Below are 9,064 nucleotides of genomic sequence, written 5' to 3'. Positions count from 1 at the left end.
ACCCCCTATTGGTGCCCGTATTGTTTTTATGTGAATGTGACTTAATTTCTGTCTCTAGGTAACTAGAATGATTATGATTTGATTTTTTCCTAATTTTTCTTCTCTTCAGATAAACACAGTCCTTCATTTCAGATTTTAAAATTTTGTAGGCAAAGATTTTGGAAAAGACATTTGTATGATTTTGCAATTTTTGTTATTTTACAATTTTTCAATCTGCATTTGGGAAATTCACAGAGCATATGATATAATCACACTGCTTTGTTGTGCTTTTTCTTAAAAAAGAGATAAATAAGTCATTGGAATCCATCACTTGTGTTGAACATTTTGGGTGAAAAGTAAATAAGGAAATGGTTGATTTCTTATTTTCATGTTAAAATTTGTATGTGAAAATATGGTTCAAATATCATTGTATAGCATTCCCCTTTTTTTCATGTGTGTATTTTTTCTGCCATTGTTTACATTTTTTTTATAAAACATTTTTAGAATTTAAGGAAGTATTTCTTGTATATTTTGATATGATCAAACTGTCCATTAGCATTCAATTTGTGACTAAATTTTTTATAATGTGGGGTTGTATGAATCCGCATCTCATATTGGAGTTTCTTATATTTCAATAAAGATATTACTAATTGTGATTGTTTCATAATATCCATAATATCACTGAAGCTTGCAGATGTCTGCCCTAATATTGCAAAAAATCCCAGTTAAGCCTCTCTTAACACCTGTATAAAACCTTGGGATAAGACCAAAACAAAACCCTTTGTTTTACATTTATTTCCATGAAGAATCTAAAAAGTCTGGTCATCTCTGAGGCTATAATTAGAATGAAACTCCTTTTCTTGCGTAACAAAAAAGATGTTATTCTGACATGCAGCAAAACAAAAGAGAAAATTTTTGTTGTAAACGCCTGCTCAGTTTAGCTAAATTAATAAGATTAATGTTCCAACACACACAAGACAACTTTCCCAAAGAGGTAATTTTTTTCAAGTATATGAATGTTTAAGTATATCATATTTCTTCCTTTGATTAAAACTTCAAGTCTTATTATCAATATTTTCTACAGTCATTTGCTGTTTTTTGTCCATAACTTCAGTATCCGTCTCAGAATTTTGTTTTATTGTGCAATGACCCTCATAGCCTATGGCATCTGAGTACCATGTCTCAATTCATTTTTTAAATAATGCAGTGAAATTAATGTTATTTATTGTAGATGTTAGGCTATTTAATTAATATGTTACACTACCTTGTTGGAGAGACCTAGGCAGAGTAATAAAGAGCCTAGGCTTTGAGTGGGGAGGAGGGTCATTTTAGAGTGCAGAGTAGTCTGTCTATTTGGTTGTTGTTATTGTTTGAGATTGGGAAGATCTGGCTTGCCCGGGCCCTTTATACATGTGGCCCGGCCTGTGTCAGCTATTTATGGCTGTCTCATTTATTCTCTGACACTCTATGTTTACCATGGTGGCAGGATTACCAGCAGGTGCTCCTGCTGTCATGATGGAAGCATACGGATAATCTCTACAATCCAGCACTGTTGTGGGCGGACCATGTCTCAGAAATGTGTGTGCTCACAATTCTGTAAGTAAACTCCAATGTGGTGTTTGGCTCACGACAGTGCATGAACACCTGTCTGCATAGTGAATTGTCTCTATGATCTGCCATGCGCAATGGTAACCTAGTCTGATTCTGTGAAGAATGTCTTCTGTACCTTTATTGATTGCTTCAGAGAGTGCCAGTGGCTCATAGCCTATGGCATCTGAGTACCATCTAGCTGAGGGGGAGGATCACATTTTCTCTCTGTGAAGCTGCAGGAGAAAGGCAAGAGCTGTGGTATTACACTTCTGCCTTAAGATTTTTTGGCTTGGTTTTATGATAGTGGGATTTGGGGACATACCCCTACCAATGTTAGCTAGTCTGTCAGCAAACTTATTCCCTCTGATGCCAATGTGGCTAGGGACCCAGTTTATGATTCTTCTACCCTGAGCAAGAATCCTTTGTGCTATGGTAATGGTAGTGGTCAGGAGGTAGATGTTGTCTGGGTGAGCTTTGCTTAGACAGTCAATGGCTGCCCTGGAGTCTGTATGTATGACCATGTGTCCTTCTCTCAGGGACACGTGGGCTAGGGCTCCATGATTGCAACTGCCTCTGCCTGTAATGAGGGCTTTGACTGTTACCCTCATGGATTGTGTGGCATCCCTTGCTGCAAGCTGGCACCTGCAGTGTGGTTTAGGGATCGACTGATCCTCCGTAAGTAGGTTCTACTACCTGGAGGAGTGATGGCTGCAATGACCCTCTCAGCTTCTGCCTTTAGACTAGCATGGTGTATTCTTTCTCTTTGACAAGCTCATAACAGGGAACTCAATCAAGGTTTGTGCCCATGGCAGGGCTTCAATAAAGTTGGGGTGGGGGGAGTCCATGCCCTTGGCAAGTAGTTGTTCTTTGAGCTGATAGCGTATCAACACTCTGGCTGTGTGAGACAGCCTGGGATTGTTTGCAAACAGTTTGTGGTCTTGTTCTAGGTGTCTGAGTATTTTTTGTCTCATGTTTGTGTTCCTGGGAGCTTAGATGACCTTTGAAAGGAACTGAGCTGCCACTAGATCATTTGTGAGTCCAGGGGAGAAGATTTGCCAATATGAGGAGGTTGCACCCTGAATGATCCTGACAGCTTCATTTTGAACTGTCTCCAATTTTCTCTTAATTTTGGCAGCAATCGGGAGACAGAACAGAGTCCACAATGGGATGGATGGCATTTACATAGAATGATTTTAGTACTTTATGTCTAGCTCCCTGTGTCTCCTAGTCATCGCTCTCATGACAGACAGTCTTGCTTTGGTTCGGTCAACCAAGTACAGGACCTTTTTAAAGGAGAAAGTCTGGTCAATCATTAGGTATTGGAAGACCTGGACCCATTCTAAGTCCATTCCCTAGATTGTCAGACTTGTGCCTTGAACATTTTGGCTTAGAGCCATGGTTTTGGATTTGGCTGCAGAATCTTTAGCCCTGTCTTACAGCACTCCTCAGATACAAGGTCCAGACAGCACTGGGCTTTACTTAGGCAGTGTGGTCCAGTGGAGATAATTGTGAGATCGTCTGCATAGGAGATGATCTTGCATCCCACTGGAGGTGTATGTTGGGATGCAGGACATTAGAGTGTTGAAAAGGACTGGACTGAGGCCCCACCCTATGGTATTCCATTTTCTAGTGGCATGTGCTGTGATAGGTGACCTTGAATCTGACTGGCTGTTCTGTTCCTGAAATAGTCGCCTATCCAAGCTAAGAGCTTTCCACTGATGCCCTTCTGGATCAGGGTCTTCTGAGTAGCAAGAGGACTTGCTAATTCAAAACCTTCTCCAGGTCTAGGAATAATACCACAGAAGTACAATGCTGATTGTGGTAAAGAGCGTGGCTATGCTGTGTGCTGTGCTCATGCCCCTTTGAACCATGGAGGCGTTCATGTGGGGATCCCATTTTCCACTGAAGTCAGTTTAGTACATTCTCTCGGCCATTTTGCCCAGACAGCTGATGAGAGGATGGGCAGTACTTCCCTGGCTCCTTTAGTTTGGGATGGGAACTATGATAGCCCTCTTCCAGCCCTGGGTGGAGTGGAGGTTTCCCAGGAATGCAAGCTGGCCAGTCCTAGGAGGGAAATGATGAGGTATGAGATACCATCAGAACCTGGGCTGTGCAAGAACTGTTTTTGTAGTTTGTCTTAGTTCCATGAGAGAGAAGATAACATCTGAGTTATAGGGTTTGGCTGCCCTTTCTCTGATATGAGCAAGTCTGCCTGGTTGTAGGCGTTGTTGGTTTGCCCTCAGTTCAGCTGGCAGACTGTTGCTGCTTGTTCTCGCAGAGAACTCCTGCACCAATCTGTTTGCTTCTGATTGAGGGACGTGGTGTGTGGACCTCGGGCTGAGCGGCTAGTAGCTCGCCTGACCTATTGCCACAGCTCTGTAAGGGTGGTTTGGTGGTCAAAGGACTCACACCATTCCAGCCACTTTTCCTGCCTGATTCTGTTGGCAGTTTCCTTGGCATCCCTGACAGCTTCCCTTAGGAGGGCTAGGGTGTCAGGGGTTCTTTGCCTCCGGAAATGTTTCTACACATGTTCACTCTGTGGTTGACTTCCTTAATCTCGTCATTAAAGTACCAGGCGTCTTTATAACTCCTGGACCATGGCCGAGTTTTAGGTATAGTCTGTGAGGCTGCTTGATTTATGGCACTGATAAGTCTGGCTTCAAGCACTTCCACATTTTCACTCTGTGGAGATTCATTGCTTCTAAGACAATGTCCAAGGCATTCTGAAAGGTTTGCCAGTGCCTTATCTGTTGTTTCCATCTTGGATTTGGTTTTGGCATTTAGGCCACATCCATGAGGGGAGTAACAGTACCATAATGGTCACCTGTGACGTCTCATTGACACACCAGAGCCGCAGTGGCCAAGGTGAGGTCTAGGACCCCTCCTCTGATATGCGTTGGCTTTTGCTTGTTAAGAAGAACGATCTCGGGGAGAGTCTCAAGCACGTTGGCTGTGATGGCCTGCCGCATCGGTGCCCTGCAGGGAGCCAGGATGGGGTGGTGTGCATTGAAGTCTCCCATATGATCACTCGGTCTTGTGCTGCAGTAGCTCCTACAGCCTGGCTTGCTGTCACATTGTACAGCTTGGTAGGCTTTGTCGAAGCCTTCAGGTTTAGGGGGAACTTTGAACTATGGGAAACGCCTAGGGTGTCTAGACTCTCCCTCAGAGTCTGTCTCCGGCCTGGGTCGTTTCAGACCGCCCTTTCGGCTTAAATAATGTGGCTGCGGTCGTGGGAGCAGTAGCTGTTTCGGCTGGTTCAGCTTGCGTTCCCATCTCGGTCAGGAAGGATGTCTGAGTACTACTCATGGATAGACATGTTTTTGGCTGATGCCGTGTCCATTTTAACGGCAGATCTGACAGAGTCAACCTGTGCTTTGCATTTTCTTTTGCCACTAAAAACCACAAATGGCTTCAGTGAGGGGTTTGTAGGAATGTTTGCCATGAAAATAAGCAGTTATCTCATCCTCTCACGCCCCATCAACCACGGAGTCCAACAAGGGCAAGCTCTATGTTAGAACTAATGTCTAACAGCCACAGGGGTGGTGAGAGGATATATGCAGCCAATGGCCGTTGTACCGCCACTCAGGGGACCAATGTGAGTGCCAACGGCGACATTGACTGCTTGACCTTAGCCTCCCGAAAGACACCAGCCAATTGACCTGACCAGGCCAGGATCAGGCAACCCGTCTTGCTGGAATAAGGGACCAAAAAAGCGTGTTGCTAGCCGCAAGGCGTACTCATGCACGGCATCCCTCCACTTCCAGGACTCCTTTCTCCACAGCGCACAGAGATGCCACAGTCTCTCCCCAGGTGTGAACCCCTGGGAGAAACCAGAGGGATGCCATTCCACCTACAAGACAGGCTCATTGTTTTTGGGAAATCTTTCTTCCTCCATCTAGTGAAACAGCCACCCAACAGCCTGTGTCACCTCACAGAGGGAGCTCTAGTCCTATACCTCAAAGAGGCGGATGGTTAAGGATAAGTCCGATATGCAAAGCTTAGCCTTGCCCGGGCTATGCCCATGAAGGGAGCCCGGCCTGTGTCGACTAAAACCAACTCGCTCACGTGTGACATCCTGTGGCACCCTGTTGTGGCGTCCGCCACAACAGGGTGCCATGGAACTAGTGATATGTATTTGTAATTCATTTTATTTCTCATAGTGTTAGTGGTCACTACCGTACAGACTGTGAGAAAGCCCGAAGTACCTTGTAATGACAATTCTGAACAATTTGAACTACATGAAAGAAAGCAAGAAATGAAACAACTTATCAGACCACGATTTGTCTTCTATTCTCTATGCACTGTAATAAATCACTCACCAAGGTACAAACTGTTTATGAAATAGTTGTGCAAAACTTACCTAAATTTTAAAATCAATTGCAGCTAAGAAAAATCCTATTTCTAATTCAGTGTGGCACCAAATATTGTCCTTGGATTATACTGAGGTCTGTGTAAAGTAGACTTGTTTTGAGCATAACGTCACATATGGTCAGTTGAATATCAATATAATGAAATATCACAAAGCATAGAAAATAATTAGTACTTGGGGATTAGGAATCACACACTTGACTTAAACATTTTATACTAAACTTATTGGTACTTTCAGGTCAACAACAATAATAAAGCAGGGAATTTTGAAGTGTGATTCTATCTCTTTCATCTTATGTCAGTTTGTTGGCCTGTCGGCCATGATGAACAATTCACTGTCGTTCTATTATATTTATTTGTTCTCCTTATTTTCCTTCATCTATTTCCCTCTTCTTTTTTTAGCAGTTCTCATCTATTGCTTGTTGGTGTGACATAAATGTATCTAAATGAGTTTTCGTCAAAATGCATACCTGTCTTTACAGAAACGCCATTTTTTTCGAATGGGAAGTCTAATAAAACAAATTACTTTTACAAAAAAATATAACTACATACTGTACGTATGACAGTAGTACAAATTGTAAATCTTATACAACAAATTATGTTCTAGTGTTTCTAAGGATAGTCCGATATGCGAAGCTCAGTGTACAGTTGCTTCTACTACCTACCAACAGATCCCAACAGATTAAACGGCGTTGTGTTTTCACCATTTTCAGTTTTCTTTGTGTTTACTTTACAAAGAAGGAGAGTATGAAAACAAAAATATGCAAACCAATTTCCTTTCATTTTCCAAATGGGGAGTCGCCAACCACAGCAAAAAAGTTTATGTAAAGCAAATCTTTCGTAAATAAGCAAACATGAAAGTACTGAGCCCGGCTGCGACATGCATTTTCTTACTTCAAAAAGGGAAAGCGAGTGAGTGTGAAAACGAAGTAAATACCAGTCTTAGGATAGAATAGGCCTACCGGTGATGCCAGATTAAACCACACTTTCTCTCCTACCCACTTTTGCCCTCTTGTACGATTAATTTGGTATTTCGTCATATAACTGAACTTCATCAATAGATTCATAAGCTGTGAGTTGTGGCATTAATCTGTATCACTTCACAAACACTAAAATATTCGTCTGAGGGAAAGCATAGGTTTAGGTGATTAAGAGAATAAAATCTACTAATTTGCAGCAATTTCAGTGAACAGTAAACGCAGAGATAAAGTACTGCCATTTTCATTCATTTTTATCCCGAGAAAGATAAAACGGGCGACCACCTGCTGCCAATACTCTCCACCCCCCTTCCCGCCTCTCTTGCTTCCTTCTATTCCTTCCCTTCTTTACTCTACCTTTACCCTCTTATTCCCTCCCCTTCTTTTTTCCCCTTCCCATCCTCTACGCCCCTCCCTCTTTCTCCTCATCCTAATACCCGCCCTCCTTCGCTCCCCCCTTTCTCCTCTTACCCCTTTTTACCCCTACCATCCTTCCCACTCCGTCTCACCCACACAACCCTCCTTCCTCTGCCATACCCCCATACCTCTTCCTCTTCATCCATACCCCTATCCCTTCTTCTCACCCATACCCCTTCCCTTCCCTGCCTCCCCTTTTTGCATCGGGCTTCCTAAATTACCGTCAGGTTTATCGCTATTCTTCCTTGAAATGTCAAGGGCGTGCGGTAACGGACATATTTTATCATTCCCTTTTTATAGAATTAAAGGGAAAGAATAACTGTAATTCCAGAATAAAAAAGAGATTTATGAAGCATATTTGTCATTCAATATTAGTATTACTTATTATCGTCATCATATATATATATATATATATATATATATATATATATATATATATATATATATATATTATGTATATATATATATATATATATATATATATATATATATTTAATATTATTACTGTGTTATTACCATTATTACTGTCATCATTATTTTTCACGGCATGTTTAGACGTGTGGGGACATTTTAAGTGAAGCAGTAATCTAATGGACTCTAAATGTTTGTTTACACTGAGCTTACAGAGGCAATGTCTGTTCTTGTTTGTGCGTGTTTGTGTGTGTGTGTGTGTTGTGTGTGTGTGTGTGAGAGAGAGAGAGAGAGAGAGAGAGAGAGAGAGAGAGAGAGAGAGGAGAGAGAGAGAGAGAGAGAGAGAGAGAGAGAGAGAGAGAGAGAGAGTATGTGTGTGTTTCTTTGAGCGCGTTTACGTATGTACTTATGTGTGTGTGCGTATATATGTGTGTTCACCTTTGAAAAGTGAAGTGCACGTTTTCCGACAGACTAGGAAGCTATAAACAACACGTGATGAGGGAGGTGATCAGGAAACGTTAAATTCGTACTATTTGTAGGAAGAAAGTAGGGTGCGCATACTAGGCAATTCCGGGAACAAAAAGAAGTGCAGTGGACAGCTGCCTTTAAACACCTAAGGGCCACTCACCCTACCCACCGCCCCCCCTCCCTCACTCCCTCATTAACAAATGGAACTATCCAAGTAAGTGAGGCCAAGTAAACCCTTCGAAGATAACTGCTGGCTCACAAAAACAACTAGGTTGCGATTACATAAATGCATACTTGCAAACACACACACACACATACACACATACACACACACACGAACACACACACACACACGCACACACACACAGATATATATATATATATTATATATATAAAATATTATATATATACATATATATATATATATATATATATATATATATATATATATATATATATATGCTTGTGTGAATATATATATATATATATATATATATAAACATACATATACATAAATAATATATTATATACATTTATGTGTATATATTTCATATGTACACACACACACACACACCACACATATATATATATTTTATATATATATATTTTATATATATATTATTTTATATATGTTGTATGTATGTATTTCCCCACATACATATATCCCTAAAATTTACAAACATACGTTTTATATAATATATATATATATTATAATATTTTATAATTTTAAAATATATATATATATATATTATATACATACCCACAACACACACACACACCACACTACATATATTAATATATATATTATATATATTATATATAATATAAAATATATATTATATTTTTATATATAT

This window comes from Penaeus monodon, chromosome 10, assembly GCF_015228065.2.
Source record: "Penaeus monodon isolate SGIC_2016 chromosome 10, NSTDA_Pmon_1, whole genome shotgun sequence".
Classification (NCBI taxonomy): domain Eukaryota; kingdom Metazoa; phylum Arthropoda; class Malacostraca; order Decapoda; family Penaeidae; genus Penaeus; species Penaeus monodon.
Note: the sequence above shows the minus strand (reverse complement) of the source record.